Here is a 19,380-nt window from a genome sequence, read left to right on the forward strand (position 1 = left end):
CTTAAATACACTTTTGAAACAGCTATAGCTTTTATTAGAAGCATTTTTGCTAATGCATGTATATTACAAAAATGCTTCTATTCAATACCGAAATGCACCCATGTGATTTCCAATTTTGGCTGGAATATCCCTTTAATGTGTTTAGCCAATGTGGATACTTTATTTTACGAATAAAAGCACCTTTGTGTTAAACGCATCAAAATTAGATTGGTTTATCCCCCTTTGTGTTTTTTAATATGTTGAAACAAATTGTTGGGGGTTTGAGTTTTATTCTTTCCTGCAATTTTTGCTTGAAACTATATTTGAAGTTTCCTTGTCAAGAGATCCAACACTACTTTCTGGGAGTGCTATTGAGTTCATAGCCCATAGCAGATACTTGTAGGGAGAGCAGCACTGGAGTGATTGTCAAAAGGAAGTTTATGGGTTTGTCTTTTTGAAAAATCTGAGTAACGCAAAAAATAATAAAAAGAAGTTAAATGGACAAGAAACCCCAAAGTTTTCTTTCATGATTAGAACATGCAATTTAAAAATAAAATAATCTAATTTACATCTATTATCAAATTTGCTACATTCTCTTGTTATCCTTTGCTGAAGGAACAGCAATGCACTACTGACAGCTAGCTGAACATATCTAGTTAGCCAATCCCAAGAGACAAATGAGATACCAAGAGAACGAAGTACATTTGAAAATAGAAGTGAATTTAAAAGTGTCTTAGAATGGCATGCTCTATCCGAACAATGCAAGTTTCATTATGATTATCCTATCCCTTTAAAGACAATTCTCACAAGTTGTCATGATATGAAAATGTGACTGTGTTTGTCTTTGCACTGTTTAGCTTGCTGTCCATGGGTATAGCAATCACTGCACCTGCATATCTTAAATTGGAGCTGTATCACAAACTCTATAGTTTTGGCTAAGCTAATCAGCTTTTGAAACAAAAGCCACAATGTATTTCCATTATTATTATTTGTTTAATGCAATGTAACATTTTTACCATACTATTCTAAGGGTTTTGATGTTTGCATTTTCTTTTTATTTTAAGCATGATTGTCTTTAATATTCTTGATATTTTTAATTCCACAGAAACTCTCCAGTCTGTGCCCAAAAAATCAGGCATATTGTTTTTTTTTAAATTTATTTTGATACTAGAGGGTCATTTTGGTGGTTACATTTATATATACAGGTAGCCCTCAGTTTACGCCAGGGTTAGGTTCCAGAAGGAATGGTTGTAAATCGAAACCGTTGTAAACTGAAACCCAGTTTATAATGTAATTCAATGGGAAGTGAGGGAGTTTCCAGGCCCCTCTCAAAATTGGCATAAGTAAGACCTAATAAATTATTTTTAAAGCTTTGAAATGAAGACTTTAAATGCTAAACAGCATTATAAACCTAATAAAATAATCACACAACACAGAATATATAATTAAACTAAGTTAAATGAACAAAAACATTTGCTAAACAGCATTATAAACCTAATAAAATAATCACACAACACAGAATTTACTTGCATTTTTCTGCAAACAGTTCTTTCTATTCATTCCAATCTTGCTTGGCTTGCATATCTTTGCTGCAACACAAGCGGACAGCTCCACCTACTGGCTATTTTAATCAATGCACTGCTTCTCAATGCTTTTCAATGGCAGTCACATGACTGAAAAAAAAGGTTGTTATTCTGAATCGGTGTAAATTGAACCGTTGTAAACCGAGGGCCACCTGTATTATTATTTTTTTGAACCGTAGCAAGAGAAGTATTCTGTTATATACCATGAGTGTAAAAATAGGTGTTCCTATGTATTTTTTCTGGTTGACATTACATTCCTGTTTCAAAACTTAGGTAAAACCAAAATTTTATGCACTTTAATTATTCCTTTATAATCTTACCCTAAAAATAAATGTATATATTAGTTGCAAAAACTGGTATCATAATTCTTTCAAGAATAAACTGATACAGTTCTGTAACTTGCACTTATTTTATGGCAAAAAAGGGATTTGAATACAAAAACATATTCTATTTTTAATTCAGATAGAGGATACAATTTAAAAAAAAAAGTTTCCAATTTACTTCAATTATTATATTTGCTTTGTTCCCAAGACATTCTTTGTTGAAGAGATACCTAAGTAGGTATCCGGAGCACTATATGGTGCTGCCATCTAGTGCTCTTGCAAATGGATAGCATTCTTGCAAAGCTGCTGTCATATAGTGCTCCAGAAATGGGTCGGCTCCTAAACCTACGTCCCTGCTTTTCAACCAAAGATACCAAAAGAACAAAGAAAAACATATAATAGAAGTAAATTAGAAAGTGTACGCACTATCTGAATCATGAAAGAAAATGTTGCGTTTCATATCCCTTTAAGTTAAATAATTTGACTTTAAATGCTTTATACTAATAACTATTTAGCCTGAGAAGTGTCCGGATATTCCGAAAACACTTATTTTACAGACATTACACTAGAAGATGGACTTGTGGCACTGTAGGTATCAACAGGCTGTTATTTTTGTTCTATTCATGAAGCACTTAATGGTGGCAGCGATGGGATACAATTTACAAACATGTTTACTCAGCATTAAAAATAGCACTTGAAATATTTTTTTCCCTTGAATTCACTGCCTTTACTGCTTACATAAAATGACTGTTCTTCAACTATGCTACATATTAATTGTTGTGATCAGATTCAGTATCAGCAAACTCTACAACAGGAGAACTCGAGCTGCGCTTTTTTGAGAACTTTTTTTGGTATTTTTTGCGATTATACGCAGAGAGAAGTACCTAGTCCTTTTGATCTATGGAGGACTATAATCAACATGATCACATTTACTTTGTACTATGTGTGTATGTTTTTGCTTTACGTGTTTAATAAATTCTTTAAGAATTAAATTGGTTTGTTGATTATATTGTACACTTTTCTTTCTTTTTTTTATGAGTATCCATAACATGTAGCCAACAAGATAACAAAACTAAAAAAAAACAAAGGGACACCAAAACCCTTTTTTCATGATTAAGATACAGGTAAAACTCGAAAAATTAGAATATCGTGCAAAAGTTCATTTATTTCACTAATGCAACTTAAAAGGTAAAACTAATATATGAGATAGACTCATTACATGCAAAGCAAGATAGTTCAAGCCGTGATTTGTCATAATTGTGATGATTATGGCTTACAGCTCATGAAAACCCCAAATCCACAATCTCAGAAAATTAGAATATTGTGAAAAGGTGCAATATTCTAGGCTCAAAGTGTCCCACTCTAATCAGCTAATTAAGCCATAACACCTGCAAAGGGGTCCTGGGCTTTAAATGGTCTCTCAGTATGGTTCAGTAGGAATCACAATCATGGGAAAGACTGCTGACCTGACAGTTGTGTAGAAAACCATCATTGACACCCTCCATAAGGAGGGAAAGCCTCAAAAGGTAATTGCAAAAGAAGTTGGATGTTCCCAAAGTGCTGTATCAAAGCACATTAATAGAAAGTTATGTGGAAGGGAAAAGTGTGGAAGAAAAAGGTGCACAAGCAGCAGGGATGACCGCAGCCTGGAGAGGATTGTCAGGAAAAGGCCATTCAAAAGTGTTGGGGACTTTCACAAGGAGTGGACTGAGGCTGGAGTCAGTGCGTCAAGAGCCACCACACACAGAAGGATCCTGGACAGGGGCTTCAAATGTCGTATTCCTCTTGTCAAGCCACTACACAAACAACGTCAGAAGTGTCTTACCTGGGCTAAAGAAAAACAGACCTGGTCTGTTGCTCAGTGGTCCAAAGTCCTCTTTTCTGATGAGAGCAAATTTTGCATCTCATTTGGAAACCAAGGACCCAGAGTATGGAGGAATAATGGAGAAGCACACACTGCAAGATGCTTGAAGTCCAGTGTGAAGTTTCCACAGTCTGTGTTGATTTGGAGCCATGTCATCTGCTGGTGTTGGTCCACTGTGCTTCATTAAGTCCAGGGTCAACGCAACCGTCTACCAGGAGATTTTGGAGCACTTCATGCTTCCTTTCGCAGACGAGCTCTATGGGGATGCTGACTTCATTTTCCAGCAAGACTTGGCACCTGCCCACACTGCCAAAAGCACCAAAACCTGGTTCAATGACCATGGATTACTGTGCTTGATTGGCCAGCATACTCGCCTGACCTGAACCCCACAGAGAATCTATGGGGCATTGCTAAGAGAAAGATGAGAGACATGAGACCGAACAATGCAGAAGAGCTGAAGGCCGCTATTGAAGCATCCTGGTCTTCCATAACACTTCAGCAGTGCCACAGGCTGATAGCTTCCATGCCACGCCGCATTGATGCAGTAATTGCTACAAAAGGGGCCCAAACCAAGTACTGAGTACATACAGTTTGCATGCTTATACTTTTCAGAGGTCCGATATTGTTCTATGTACAATCCTTGTTTTATTGATTGCATGTAATATTCTAATTTTCTGATATTGTGGATTTGGGTTTTTCATGAACTGTAAGCCATAATCATCACAATTATGACAAATCACGGCTTGAACTATCTTGCTTTGTATGTAATGAGTCTATCTCATATATTAGTTTCACTTTTTAAGTTGCATTAGTGAAATAAATTAACTTTTGCGAGTTTCACCTGTAGACTATACACTTTTGAACAACTTTCCAATTGACTTCTGTTATTAATGTTGCTTCATTCTCTTGGTATCCTTTGTTAACGGATGAACAATCCACTACTGGGAAAAAGCTGAACACATTGGTAAGCCAATGACAAGAGGCATATATGTGCAGCCACCAATCAGCAGCTAGCTCCCAGCTCCTGAGCCTACCTATGTTTTGTTATCAGCAAAGGCTACCAAGAGAACTGGGCAAATGAGATAATAGAAGTAAATTGAAAAGTTATTAAAATGTTATGCTCCATCGGAATAATGAACAATACCGGGTCAGCTACTTTACATTACTTTAATGTATTCCACTTACATCAGTATTATTAAAGGGAAACATTGGCTGATACATGAGTGGTGAGAGAAGCGACTAATATACAAGGCTCTATCCTAATCAAGCTACACTATACTAATGTTAGTGTCCCTGTTACCTTTGCTATTCGTCTTTTCCTTCCTCTTCTTCCTCAAGCTACTTCTCATAAAATATTTATAGCCAAACAGCCACACCATTAAGATAGCCCCAGCCAATCAAATCCTTACTTTTTGTCCATAATCATTTGGTTTAAAATAATCTTACAGATGAGCCAACTGCCTAAAGATGTTGCTATGGTCCAAGTCATGATATTCCCCAACTCCAGCCGATCTCTGTAGCCATCCAAAGAGAGATGTTGAGTCCTTTTTGGAGTTATATTTCCCAAAGTTTCTGCCTTGTGTCCTTTAATGCTTTATGACATTTGTTTTAATGTACTCAGGAATGATAGAAGGCCTCACCTGTCTTATCTGCATGAGATGTTTTTCATCTTTGTGTACAGGCACTGAGGTTTGGGTAATCTTGTGAAAGTTGGTTTTCATCAGAAGAAAGGTTCAGCTTTTTTTAGTTTTGGAAAATTAGATGCATCTGTTACAGGGTTATTACGAAAAACATAGAGCAACAGAGGATTTATTGTGAAATTTAGGGCTGCCAGTATTCCAGTCCATCAGTTGGTAGGATTGCCCATACATATTTTCTTTTTGGACTGTAGTCCATAAATGTATCAACACTTTATTTAAATCACATAATGAATAGAACCCACTAATATAACTCTGTGAGACTACTACTCATTGGAGCCTCTTGACATTTCACTATTACAGCACTAATTCTGATATATGATGGGACACACTTGATTTTAAAGTCTTTGTATTATTAACATATGAATATGCAGCTGAATACATGAACTGGGACTTTCCATAACACTTTACCTTACTACTTTATAAAAGTGTGTCCATGTTTGCTAGTGCCCAATTATATACTTGTAATTTTGCTTGATTATTGTGTATGAACCTCATGCTTGCTTGAACTTCCTTTGGATTCCCGATTCAACTCATCTGCTCCTAGTTTTGCTAAACTTCCTGATATTGAACTTGGCTTGGACTGACTATTTTTCTGGATCATTCCTGATATTGCTTGGCTTAACAGGTATAGGACTGACTATACTTCTGAATCATTCCTGGAATTGTCTGGCCAGACTGGTATTGAACTTGGACTGACTAATCTACTGTGATTCTGCTACTGTCTCCTGCTGCAACCAATGTACAGCACTTGTTTTCTAATACCTAATCTGTATCACTCAGGCTTAATGGGTCAACTGTGTTTATTGCTTTAATAGTATATTCGAACCCTGCTAATCTTTCCCAGAATGGCTGGATCAACTACAACTAATCCTAATATTAACTCTTCCTCTCAGCCTACACATTGCTTCTTTTCACACCAAAATCGCAATCCAGTCATCTCCTGGTCCTGTTCTGAATTACTATCCTAGAGTCACAAATATTACAACCAAGGGGTCACCAAAGTAACACCAATTTTGATCTCAGAACCTAAGTTCATTCCTGAGCCTTATCAGTGATGTTTTCTACAAGAAGGAAGAACTCTTACCACCCCAATGCAGCTATGCTTTTGCCATAAACCTGTTACCTGAAACAACAATCCTAGATGTTGCACCTATCTGCTCTCCCTTCCTGAAAGAGAGGCAATTGATAAATACACCCAAGAGAATGTGCAGAAGGGCTTTATTAGACCATCCTCTTCCCCAGGAGGAGCTGAATTTTCTTTTCTTTTTTGTTGTTGTTAAGAAGGATGGATGTCTAAGCCCCTGTATCGACTACATAGATCTTAACAACATAAAAATGTAGATAGCCACTGCCTTTGATTCTTAATCTCTTTGATTCTTTTAATGAAGCCTCCCTCATTACCAATTGGATCTGAAAGTAGCATACAATCTGATATGCATTAGAAAGGGGCTGAGTAGAAAACTACATTTAATACCCATTCTGGAAATTATGAATACCATGTAATGCCATTTTTACTCTACAGTGCTGCAGCTGTTTTCCAAGCATGTATTAATAATGTATTTCATGATTTGTTGAACGTATTTGTTATAGTGTATATAGATGATATACTAATCTATTCCAACATTTAGAGTGCATGTATGAACTGTTCCACAAAAGGCTCCATGCTAATCATTTGTATGCCAAATTGGAATAATGTGCATTTGAACAGTCCAAGATTGTCTTTTTGAGATATATAATTTCTAATGAAGGTTTTGATATGGATCCCCAAAATGTGTCTTCCATACTGGAGTGGCCTAGGCCTAAATATTTGAAAGGACTGCAATGTCTTCTGCTTCTACTTTGGCTAATATATTTCTCCCACATGTTATTAAGCTTCATGGTCTTCTGAATGAAATTGTCTCAGATAAAAGGCCCCAATTCATCTCTCTCTCTTCTGGGAAGAGGTTTGCAAGTTGCTGGGTATCATGATCTGCCTAACTTCTGATTATCATCCTCAGTCTAATGGACAATCTGAACACATCAACCATGTTTTGGATGTCTACTTGTGAAATTATTCTAACTACTACCATAATAATTGGTCTGAGCTCTTATCCATAGCTGAGTTGGCACACAACTCTTTATGGAACTCTTCTGCAAACTTCACCATTCTTTGCTGCTTACAGCTTTATCCCTAAAATCTTTCCACTGCCAGACAAACCAGCTGAGATCCCTGCTGCTAAGGACAAGGTAAATTCTTTGAGATTGCTTTGGCTAAAAGTGGGAAGTGTTTTAAGTTTAAACAGTAATATAAACGTGCTGCTAATAAATGCCGTTGTTTGTCCCCTGAGTACCTTGTCGGTGATCCAGTTTGGCTCCTCCAAATTTCTATGACTAAGACAGCCCTCAAATACATTTGTAACAAAAAAGGATGAATTCTGTATAAAAAAAGGATGAATACTTTATCATGTGTCATTATTAAGGTCTGTGGTAAAGAATGTTTTTTCTTCTAATATTATGTTCCTTCAATTAGTTACAGATGATGACTATAAAGAATTTACAATGGCTCAAATTTTAAACTCCACAAGGCATTGTGGTCATGGGATTCAATACCCAATTACTGAATGTTCTAGCTAGTGACTTACATGCACCCCAGCTCCTTTTTTATGTTGCAGAGCACTTTTCCCCATTAACCACTCTAGACCCCCGGAGTGGGCCTTTGAGGAAGGCTCTTTCATGCATTCCCTTCTTTTGGCCGCTTGTGTCTTATTCCCAAACCAGGTTTTTTCGGTTCCATTGTCTTTTCTTGCCGCAAGCTGTGTCACTGTTTGTACCACAGGCATTGGTGTAATGTTTTCCATATGTTGGTGATAGTCCACAAGCCATTACTCCTTAGATTACACTCATGGCCACTAGGAGGAGGCAAAGATTACCAAAACCCCAAGAGTACTCTGGTATGCTAGTCTTATTTTTCCTTCCAGGAGGAAGATAAAGAATTAAAGTGCTCCAGATTCTTCATTGAGAGGGGTTCTCAGACCAATTTGAGTCCCATTTTCTCCATTATAGAGCTGCTTCTGAGAGACTGAGGGGAGGCTGGAGTATGGGGTAGTGGCACAATTACTCCCAGTGAGGAATTTAGTCAAAAGACTGCGACAGATGTCGTGGGGACCAGTTCCTTAACCTTCTCCTGTTGGGTCATCAATATATTCCACACTTAAATCCTGTGATGTACACAGCACTGGGTGGGCTCTCTACTAGGAGCAGTTATTTCTGCAGCTGTGGATAAGCACAGTAGAGTGGGTGCATCTAAAAGTAAGTGAATTAATTTGAGCACGTACATAGCCTATTAGCATGTACATCATATATGAGAGACAGTTACTTTGGTTTATAGGACTCTTAGCGTGTTATTTTATTTTTCAGCACTGTGTTTTTATCATACTTTTGCGCTCTCCCTGTTTCTGTTAGCACATTCCATATGCTTATCATTCCTTTGTTCTGTAATTTAAGTATTTTCATTTATTATTTTTTTCATTATATAGACGCTCCTGTCTACCTACGCACTTATCATGCTCTGCTCATGATTTCTGTTAGTGCGTTCCCCTCTCTACATAGACTCCTGCATACAATTTAAAATTATCTTGCGGCACGACTGTTAAATTTCTCCTGCTTCGCTAACATATTCATTTCTGCAGTTTTCTCCTGAGGTAACGAATCATTATACTATGGACTGTTATTGGTATTTTATGTTACTTGCCGCAGGAAGGTAATAAGTTTTCAGGACTTCACTACGTATGGGATATTATAGTTTTATTATTTTTTTTGTGTTTAAACGCTAAGAGGGTTCTGCTTTGCCTTCCACTTATTGGTTATTTCAGTTTTAGGACCCTGATTATTATTTTATGTCCGTTTCTAATAATAATAATTCTTTTTTTTTCTTTTTTTCCGATGAAGGACTAATTTAATAATAATAATGTTTAGTGGTAGTTACTGTTATTGTAAATCTGTCTTTACTTGTTATTAAAGATGGAGCATACCGAAATATTAATAAAAATCTTTTTATGCCTGCTAACCAACCTTTTGCTGCTTTTATTTCTAAGGGTATCCGTCTTCCCTCTGCTTCGTACAAGGGAGTGCCTCAAAATTTGCTCCAGGATTTAAAGATTTTTTGTGCTCTACAGTTTCTGAGAAGTTGGCGACCATACCTCTTCCAGGTAAGCGCAAATGGACTGTGAATTTTTCTCAACCTACAGTCAGCTTGTGTAGCAACTCTGAATCTCAAAGGATTCGATCAGCTTAACACCTTTTTATTGGTTCAGATTGACTCTTCAGATGTGTGAAATAATTTCAGAAGATCAGGAGTCGGTCAATGATTAAGAAGATTCTTAGTTAGTTTTCCCAGTCCGTGAAGCTATTACAGAAATAGAAACTAAGAAATTGTTTTAAACAGGTATTCCTTATAATTCAGCTCCAATATTTTAAAAGGATGTTTCCTTTACCAGCTTCTAGTCTAGAGCTTCGGGAACCTTTTCCTAAGGTGGATGGGGTTATCTCCACGTCTGCTAAACACACTACTATTCCTCTGGAGGATAGTACATCTTTTAAAAAAACTATGGACCAAAAATTAGAAAGGCATTTCAGCAAGCAGGTTTATTATTTAAACCGTAGCAGTATTTCTTGTATTGCTGCAGCTTCAACTCTTGTGATTTTATTATCTGAGGATTTAGAGGAACTTTTTCAACATAAGTTGAAATGTATAAGATCTAGTAATAACTTCATTTGTTAGATTTAAAAGGACAGCACTACAGCTAGAATGAGTAACACACAAAATTGTAAAGCCAAATTGTTCAAATAGAGAAGTTTATTAGAAGAGTTAAAAATCTATTTGACATATAATATTGCAAAAGTACAATCCTTAGATACAGCCCAAAGTAAGAGCATATAAAGTACTTGACAATAGGATATACTTGTGCAGTTAAACAAACAGCAATAAACAGTATAAAGCGTAAATTGCTTAAAAACCACATGAAGTAAAAACAGCAAGCACTTGCCTAACTAGACTATACTACGCATTTCAGGGTCTCACCCCTTCATCAGGTGTAAAATTACCACTGTAATTACTAGCTGTTGACATTTAGAGCGCTCTCAAACCCACTCCAAACTTCAAGCAGCCTATTACATCTAAGGAAATTGTAATTTAAATAAATTGGACCCAATAAAAAATGGCAATAAATATAACAATCTCAGATCTGCAAAATTGAAAAGCTCCTTATGTATCAGCATAATAATATAATATATTATAATGAGGTCAAACTATAGTCTTAACTATCGACCGTTATATTTCAGAAATAGTAGCTACAACAAAATATATACATCATCATAAAAGAGCCTATGTGATTAAGGCATACATATCGCTAAACCATAACAATGGATTCAATTGTCAATGATGCATTACTAAGAGCTGAGTCTCGAAACGTTGCATACAGTATATTTTTTGCCTATGTTTGTGTAAAGAAATAAATAGAAATGGTTTTAATTGCAGATGATGTGAGCATACCATGTTTTGCTATGATTTTGGGGTAACAGGCAAATACCCAGTCTTCCCCGCAACTATTAGCTCCGTTTTCAGCTGCTGTTGCATATGTGATATATTGTAATGGATTCTATAGGGGGAGTGTCCAGACAGTGACTCCAGTAGGTTGCAACTTCAGAAGCTTCCATGGAGAATGTTGTAACTCCACTTATCAGCCTGAATTTACAGCATCTCGACTCATTTAATGTTGTTTTAGCTGCACCTCAGAGAGCAGATTGGATACTTGCCAAATTAGCTGTATTTATGATCCAGGCACTATTTATCGGACCACCAAGGCCTAAGGTGGCAATCATCTATAAAGCCTCATCACCCCCTGGATCACCACCTATATTACTTCTTTTTGTCATTGATCCTATTAAAGGGGTTATAAAGATAACACCTGCATGTAACACCTGCTTTTCCTACAACATAAATTTGGGATAGGGCCAGAAAATGAGTGGCCTACTGCTGTAATGGAAGATCTATATACTTTCATTAGCCACAGCAATTCTGTAGAAACAGAGCACGCTACAGATCTAAGAGCAGCAGACCCCACTGAGGTCCTGCAGACCACAGAGTATACGGATATGCAGAGTAAGGACTTAATAATTATAACAGCAGATTCCTCTTTCCTACAAGGACAGTCGTCTGATAAGAAAGATTTGTCGATAGCTGCTCACACTCAGGTATCAAATTGGTTCTATTTAACTTGCTCCCCAGCACTTTAGAGCTAAATCTTACCCAGCAAATTCAGAATAAACAAACTTTACTGAATGGCCGTATGGTAAGACATTAGGGATTTTATTTAATATCCACTATCTGCGGATCTGATGTATTATCTTAGGAACTTTGTATAAATGATCTCAATACAGACATTGAAACTAGCCTTGGCCCTCTCCCCCATCAGGTTGATAACAATGGAATTATATTCATGGACAATAAACTAAGGGGGGGGGGGTTGAAGTGTGGTCTGCTTCTATGGCTTGCTACTGCCTCTCACCAACCTGGCAGACTTTAATATATTTATGGTACCCACTCTGCAAGGCCAATTGATTTTGAATCTTTGCAGGACTCTTGCCCAATCGATATAATTCAGTACTGCTTGAGTGAGTTCCTATAAACCTGTCTATATTGCTGATTATGTTTGAAGTTTTTATATTTGTTTAGCAATACAGTCTAGTCTGTTATACTGAGTATCTATTTTGAAGAGATGCCCAGAATTTGCTTAGATAATGTTGAGATATTGGTCTCTTCTGGGGGAAATAAATCAAATGAGATGTTTTTTGATATTGGGTCAGTGTTCTAAGACCTATAGAGTTCACTGTTTATAGTCTATTATAATTTAGTAATATACTGTATGTGTTGCAGGAGGTCTGAATGGTTCCTTTTCTCAGCAAACCTGTCTTACAGTGGTGCATAGTGAGACATAGCAGAACTGAGTTATTTACATCTAAACCATTTATGCTACAGAATCCTAAACCTGGATCTGCTGCCAGTGGGTGGGGCAGCAGGGAGGGAAAGAGTGTTTATGTTGTAATCTATACCAGGTTCCTTAATATTTATAATCTCCAGAGTCCTCTCTCTAGGCATATCATTTTGGGTTATAATGTTTTCCAGATATCTTTATTTAAACTGGTTTATTAATCTGTTATTCAGCATGTATATGCTTATGTGTTAATATGTGTATATACACATATTAGCACATACATATATATTATGTATTCATATACATATATATACTGTATATATATTATATTTGCTGCCCATCACTCTGCTATTTACTCCCTTCGCTGTGCTAGCTCTCATGCCGTCAGACTGGAGCCTAGGGAAGCGCACTCTCGTGAGCGCAAAGTTTCAGTGCAATGCTAACGCAAGGTCACGTTAGCATTGCACCTAACTTGTAATACCAGTGCACATTTTAAACAATAAAACAATAATCAAAAAATATTGAAACAAACAGAAAACTGTACAGAAATGCAGCAAATCCTTAACTAGGTTAATAATCATAAAAATAAATCCAAAAGAAGCAGTCTAGGCTTGTTCATAGAGGTTTCGATAAAAAACAACTTTTCTTGTAGATCCATTAAAATGAAAAATAGCAACAGGCTGTAGTAGTAGGTAAAACAGAACCAAACAGTCTGACCGGTTGCGGTCGTTTAGACCGTAATCATAGGCATAGCAAAAAAAATGTGTGTCCATATTTAAATACAATTAAAAACAATCCCATTGGTTAAAAACAATGAGTACCATGTTTACCCCCTTGTTGGACAGATGAGACCAAATAAAAAATGATACCACATACAATTACATAACATGTAAGAAATATATATATATTGGCATCTTGGACAGATATTCATGAACCGACATACACATTGACTAACAGTTACCTAGAGCGGCTAATTGCCCTGTATACATCATATGCATACATACATGAGATTGTACAATTAATATGCATAGCTTGCTCTCTAATGTATAATGCAATGCAATATTACTGGACAAGGCAATTCATTATTAATAGGGACAACTTTAGACATGAACTGCATAGAATGACCTCAATATGCATGCATAAGTATCAAGATTAATTCTCCACCTACTAATAATATTAGATTATATATAATCTGTAGATGATGTCTGTAGATGATGGCTGTATAGTCCTATTATGTTGATACGGTAAACTACTTATATGGAATACCTGAGAATTTTTTTTTACAGGATAATGTACAATTGGGTGATATGATTAATTGATAAAACTATACATAGAATACATTGTGCAAATAGTAGAATGTGTTAAATGCCTACAACCAACATATTAATAAAAGTATATACATATATACCCTTGCGTCTGTCTTTGTGGAACAGCGATCAGCTGTTGGTGAATCTGTACGGACCATTTGTTTGTGAGAAATTGTGCTAAAAAAAAACTCCTACCAGAGTGGACGCGAGTAAGACAAGAGGCCGGGGGAAATACCTGTCAAGATTTCGTGGTACAAACAGCGATACCCAGCATTCAGGTTTTTTGTCCTGACTCTTTGGACTAAGCACTTACAGCAAGCGGCCCTGAGCGATATTTTAATCTACATGCTCAAACATACCTCATAAGTTTGAGGTTGATTCTTGTGAGTAGACACCCTACGGGGGAGCTGTTTTAATATACACTTGTATCATTGTTTGATTAAATTGATTTGCACTATGTAGGTGCCTTTGTGCGCTTTCTTTCTTATTTTACTTTTAGATATATATATATATATATATATATATATATATATATATATATATATATAGTCAAGTGCATTAACATAGTATCTATTAGGCACAATGTTCATCTATGCCAGTAATTAATATCGATCTCTGAGTCTTAGAATCAGTTCTATTGCCTGCCATCTGAGTGTACTGACATTACCTTGATGGATATCAATGAAGTGCTGAGAGAGGGCTGAGCATGTTCTTTCTGTTTCTATATACGATAGATGTTCCTTAATCCGTTTACCCACCTCCCACGTCGTCCTACCAACATATTGGCGGGAACAAGATGTACACTCAATTAAGTAGATAACAAATTTACTTCTGCAGTTAATACATCTCCTGGAAGTAAATGACTCAGGAGGATTGATAGAATAGAACATATCAGTGACATGAACATGGTCACATGATTTACATGACCTCTTCCCACATCTGAAAGTGCCTTTAAAGCACATCCAAGAACTACCAGATTTATCCGCTTTCAATAAACTGGGGGATAAAATGTGTGATTAACTTTTTCTATATACATATTTACAGCCTTGTTGGGCCGTATCTCTGAGCTGTTTGTCATCCATAAGGATGGGTAGATTCCTTCTGACTATGTTGCAAATACTCTCATATTGATTAGTGAAGGTGGTCACAAATGTTGGCCTTTCCACATTGTCAGGAGTCTCAAAACTTCTCTTTGGTTTACTGTTAAGGAGGCTACTTCTGTTCATGTCCTTTACTTCCTTGAAAGCATTCTCAGCTACACGCTTTGAGTAGCCTCTAGATAATAGACAGCTAGTTAAGTCCCTACTCTCCCTCAAAAACATACTCCCTAAAGAGCAGTTACGTCTTAACCTCATAAATTGCTACTTTGCGATGCCCTTAAAAACATGTTTGAGATGATTACTGAGGGCATGCAAGAGAGAGTTGCCTGAAATAGGCTTCCTATATAGGGATGAAGTAACAGACTTATTTAAGAGATCTGCTTTCAACGTGATGTCCAAGAAATTAATAAGAGATAAGTTTCAGATTATATGATGCCAAGAGATCCATTAGATCCACAAATTGAACAGTTTGGTCCCCAATGGATTCAACTCAGAGTTCGATATTATTAATTACTGGCATAGATTAACATTGTGCTTAATAGATACTATGTTAATGCACTTGACTATATATATATACAGTATATACTTTTATTAGTATGTTGGTTGTAGGCATTTAATGCATTCTACTATTTACACAATGTATACTATGTATAGTTTTATCAATTAATGCTAACACCCAATTGTACATTATCCTGGAAATTTGTTTTCCCAGGTAATACATGTAAGTAGTTTACCCATATCAACATAATAGGAATATACAGCCCTTTATATCATCTATAGCATTAATCTTGATACTTGTGCATGCATATTGAGGTCATTCTATGCAGTTCATGTCTAAAGTTTTCCCTATTAACAATTTGTTGCTTTGTCCAGTAATATTGCATTGCATTATACATTAGAGAGCAAGTTATGTATATTAATTGTAGGATCTCATGTATTTATGCATATAATGTATACAGGGCAATTACCCGCTCTTGGTAACTATTAGTCAATGTGTATGTCGGTTCATGAATATCTGTCCAAGATATATATATATATATATATATATATATATATATATATACAGGGAGTGCAGAATTATTAGGCAAATTAGTATTTTGACCACATCATCCTCTTTATGCATGTTGTCTTACTCCAAGCTGTATAGGCTCGAAAGCCTACTACCAATTAAGCATATTAGGTGATGTGCATCTCTGTAATGAGAAGGGGTGTGGTCTAATGACATCAACACCCTATATCAGGTGTGCATAATTATTAGGCAACTTCCTTTCCTTTGGCAAAATGGGTCAAAAGAAGGACTTGACAGGCTCAGAAAAGTCAAAAATAGTGAGATATCTTGCAGAGGGATGCAGCACTCTTAAAATTGCAAAGCTTCTGAAGCGTGATCATCAAACAATCAAGCGTTTCATTCAAAATAGTCAACAGGGTCGCAAGAAGCGCGTGGAAAAACCAAGGCGCAAAATAACTGCCCATGAACTGAGAAAAGTCAAGCGTGCAGCTGCCAAGATGCCACTTGCCACCAGTTTGGCCATATTTCAGAGCTGCAACATCACTGGAGTGCCCAAAAGCACAAGGTGTGCAATACTCAGAGACATGGCCAAGGTAAGAAAGGCTGAAAGACGACCACCACTGAACAAGACACACAAGCTGAAACGTCAAGACTGGGCCAAGAAATATCTCAAGACTGATTTTTCTAAGGTTTTATGGACTGATGAAATGAGAGTGAGTCTTCATGGGCCAGATGGATGGGCCCGTGGCTGGATTGGTAAAGGGCAGAGAGCTCCAGTCCGACTCAGACGCCAGCAAGGTGGAGGTGGAGTACTGGTTTGGGCTGGTATCATCAAAAATGAGCTTGTGGGGCCTTTTCGGGTTGAGGATGGAGTCAAGCTCAACTCCCAGTCCTACTGCCAGTTTCTGGAAGACACATTCTTCAAGCAGTGGTACAGGAAGAAGTCTGCATCCTTCAAGAAAAACATGATTTTCATGCAGGACAATGCTCCATCACACGCGTCCAAGTACTCCACAGCGTGGCTGGCAAGAAAGGGTATAAAAGAAGAAAATCTAATGACATGGCCTGCTTGTTCACCTGATCTGAACCCCATTGAGAACCTGTGGTCCATCATCAAATGTGAGATTTACAAGGAGGGAAAACAGTACACCTCTCTGAACAGTGTCTGGGAGGCTGTGGTTGCTGCTGCACGCAATGTTGATGGTGAACAGATCAAAACACTGACAGAATCCATGGATGGCAGGCTTTTGAGTGTCCTTGCAAAGAAAGGTGGCTATATTGGTCACTGATTTGTTTTTGTTTTGTTTTTGAATGTCAGAAATGTATATTTGTGAATGTTGAGATGTTATATTGGTTTCACTGGTAAAAATAAATAATTGAAATGGGTATATATTTGTTTTTTGTTAAGTTGCCTAATAATTATGCACAGTAATAGTCACCTGCACACACAGATATCCCCCTAAAATAGCTATAACTAAAAACAAACTAAAAACTACTCCCAAAACTATTCAGCTTTGATATTAATGAGTTTTTTGGGTTCATTGAGAACATGGTTGTTGTTCAATAATAAAATGAATCCTCAAAAATACAACTTGCCTAATAATTCTGCACTCCCTGTATATATGTCTTACATGTTATATGATTGTATGTGGTATCATTGTGTAATGAATCTGCTCACTGCCTTTTATTTTTTGGTCCAATCTGATATCAGTATATCAACTATATTATCTGACCTTTCATTGTAAGCCTGTTAAACTTAAAAAAACAGATAAAACATAGTTATATTAAACACTCAATGAACTTAATAGCAAGGTATAAAAGGTGTTTTACTTTTGCTATAAAGTTCCTTTACTTATGTCATCTGATTTATATATTATTAAGAGACACTTTTCAGTTGAGCAACATTATTTACATTTTATTTATTAATTGCATATTATTTGCTGCAGGACCGCAGTTGTGATTCAGTAACTAGTAAAAAACATTTTCCTACAGGAAAAAACCGACCAGACACATTACAAAATACCAAGCCCCCCTCAAAAAAGGGATATTATGAATCCAGCGGATATTCCTGTGCATGTACTTAATCTATCACAAAGAGTGGATCAAATCTGACAACATGTTAGAGAGTTATAGATAGAGAATAACACCCTAAAAAAAATAATTAATGAAAATATAAATTTGAGGCTGTAGTGACTCTTCCTGAAAAGTTCACTGGAGATAGAGCACAATATAGAGAGTTAAAAAATGCATGTGAATTGTTGTTTCATCTAAAACCAAGAACTTATCCATCTCAAAGCATTAAGGTTCTGACTGTCATTTCCTTCCTGCATGGAGAACCACGGGCATGGGCAGACACATTCTTTGAGAGTAATGATGCAATTCTAAATTCCCTTTCCCAATTTTTTTAATCTATGTCACTCTTGTATGACGATCCTAATAAGCAGGCTATCGCAGAATCAGCAATCAGGTCTCTACGTCAGTGGAAGAGACCTGTTGAGGATTATATAGCAGACTTTAAGAGGTGGTGCAGGGATACAATGTGGAATGACATCTCCCTAAAAAAAAATCAGTTTCGTATAGGGTTGTCCGATTCTATAAAGGATGAGCTAGCAAGAACCTCCTTGCCAGATACTTTAGAATCTCTTATGGCTCTTTGCATTTCTATTGATCGTCGTTTGAGGGAAAGACGCAAAGAAAAGTATTCTTTAGACTCTAATGTAAGAGACTCCTCAGAACCCATGGAAATAGGAATTATTTGTGGACCTATTTCTCAAGAGGAGAAGAAAAGAAGAAGACTCCAACGACTTTGTCTCTACTGTTCTAAAAAAAGCCATTCTGTTAAGGACTGTCCTGTACTCCTAAAACAGAAGATGGGTAAGATTTCAACCTCATATGTTACCTTAAATTCACTTACTAATCAAAATGACTATATTCAATTACCTATTTCGTTACAGTGGGAACAGCAGCAGGCGAAGTTTAACGCTGTCATCGACTCCGGTGCTTGTAGCAATTACATGGATTTACAGTTTTGTCTCTTTAAATAAAATTCCCACTATTAAAAAGAAAACTCCTCTTGTTGTACGAGTTATTGACGGTAAAGAGATAAGCTCTGGACCCATAACCCATCATACTATACCTATTAAAGTAAATTCCCATTCAAATCATTCTGAATACTTAACATTTGATATCTTCCCCCCCTGTTTCCTTTGGTTTTAGGTTTGTCTTGGTTGAAATTACATCAACCTCAGATTAATTGGTTAACCTATTCTGTGTTATTCAATTCCTCTTTTTGTAAAAACAACTGTTTTAATAATTCATGCATATGTCTTACTAAAAGTTCCACTTTATCCTCAGAATATGCAGAATTCGCAAATGTCTTTGACCCTAAAGAAGCATTTGTTTTACCACCTATTGTCCTATTGATCTGTTGCCCGGGGTCACAATACCTTGTGGACATATTTATCCTCTTTCAGCTCCTGAACTAAGTCATTTGAAGGAAGACATCGATGAAACTTAAAGAAGGGTTTTACTAAACATTCAACTT

The sequence above is a fragment of the Bombina bombina genome, chromosome 8 (assembly GCF_027579735.1).
Source record: "Bombina bombina isolate aBomBom1 chromosome 8, aBomBom1.pri, whole genome shotgun sequence".
Classification (NCBI taxonomy): domain Eukaryota; kingdom Metazoa; phylum Chordata; class Amphibia; order Anura; family Bombinatoridae; genus Bombina; species Bombina bombina.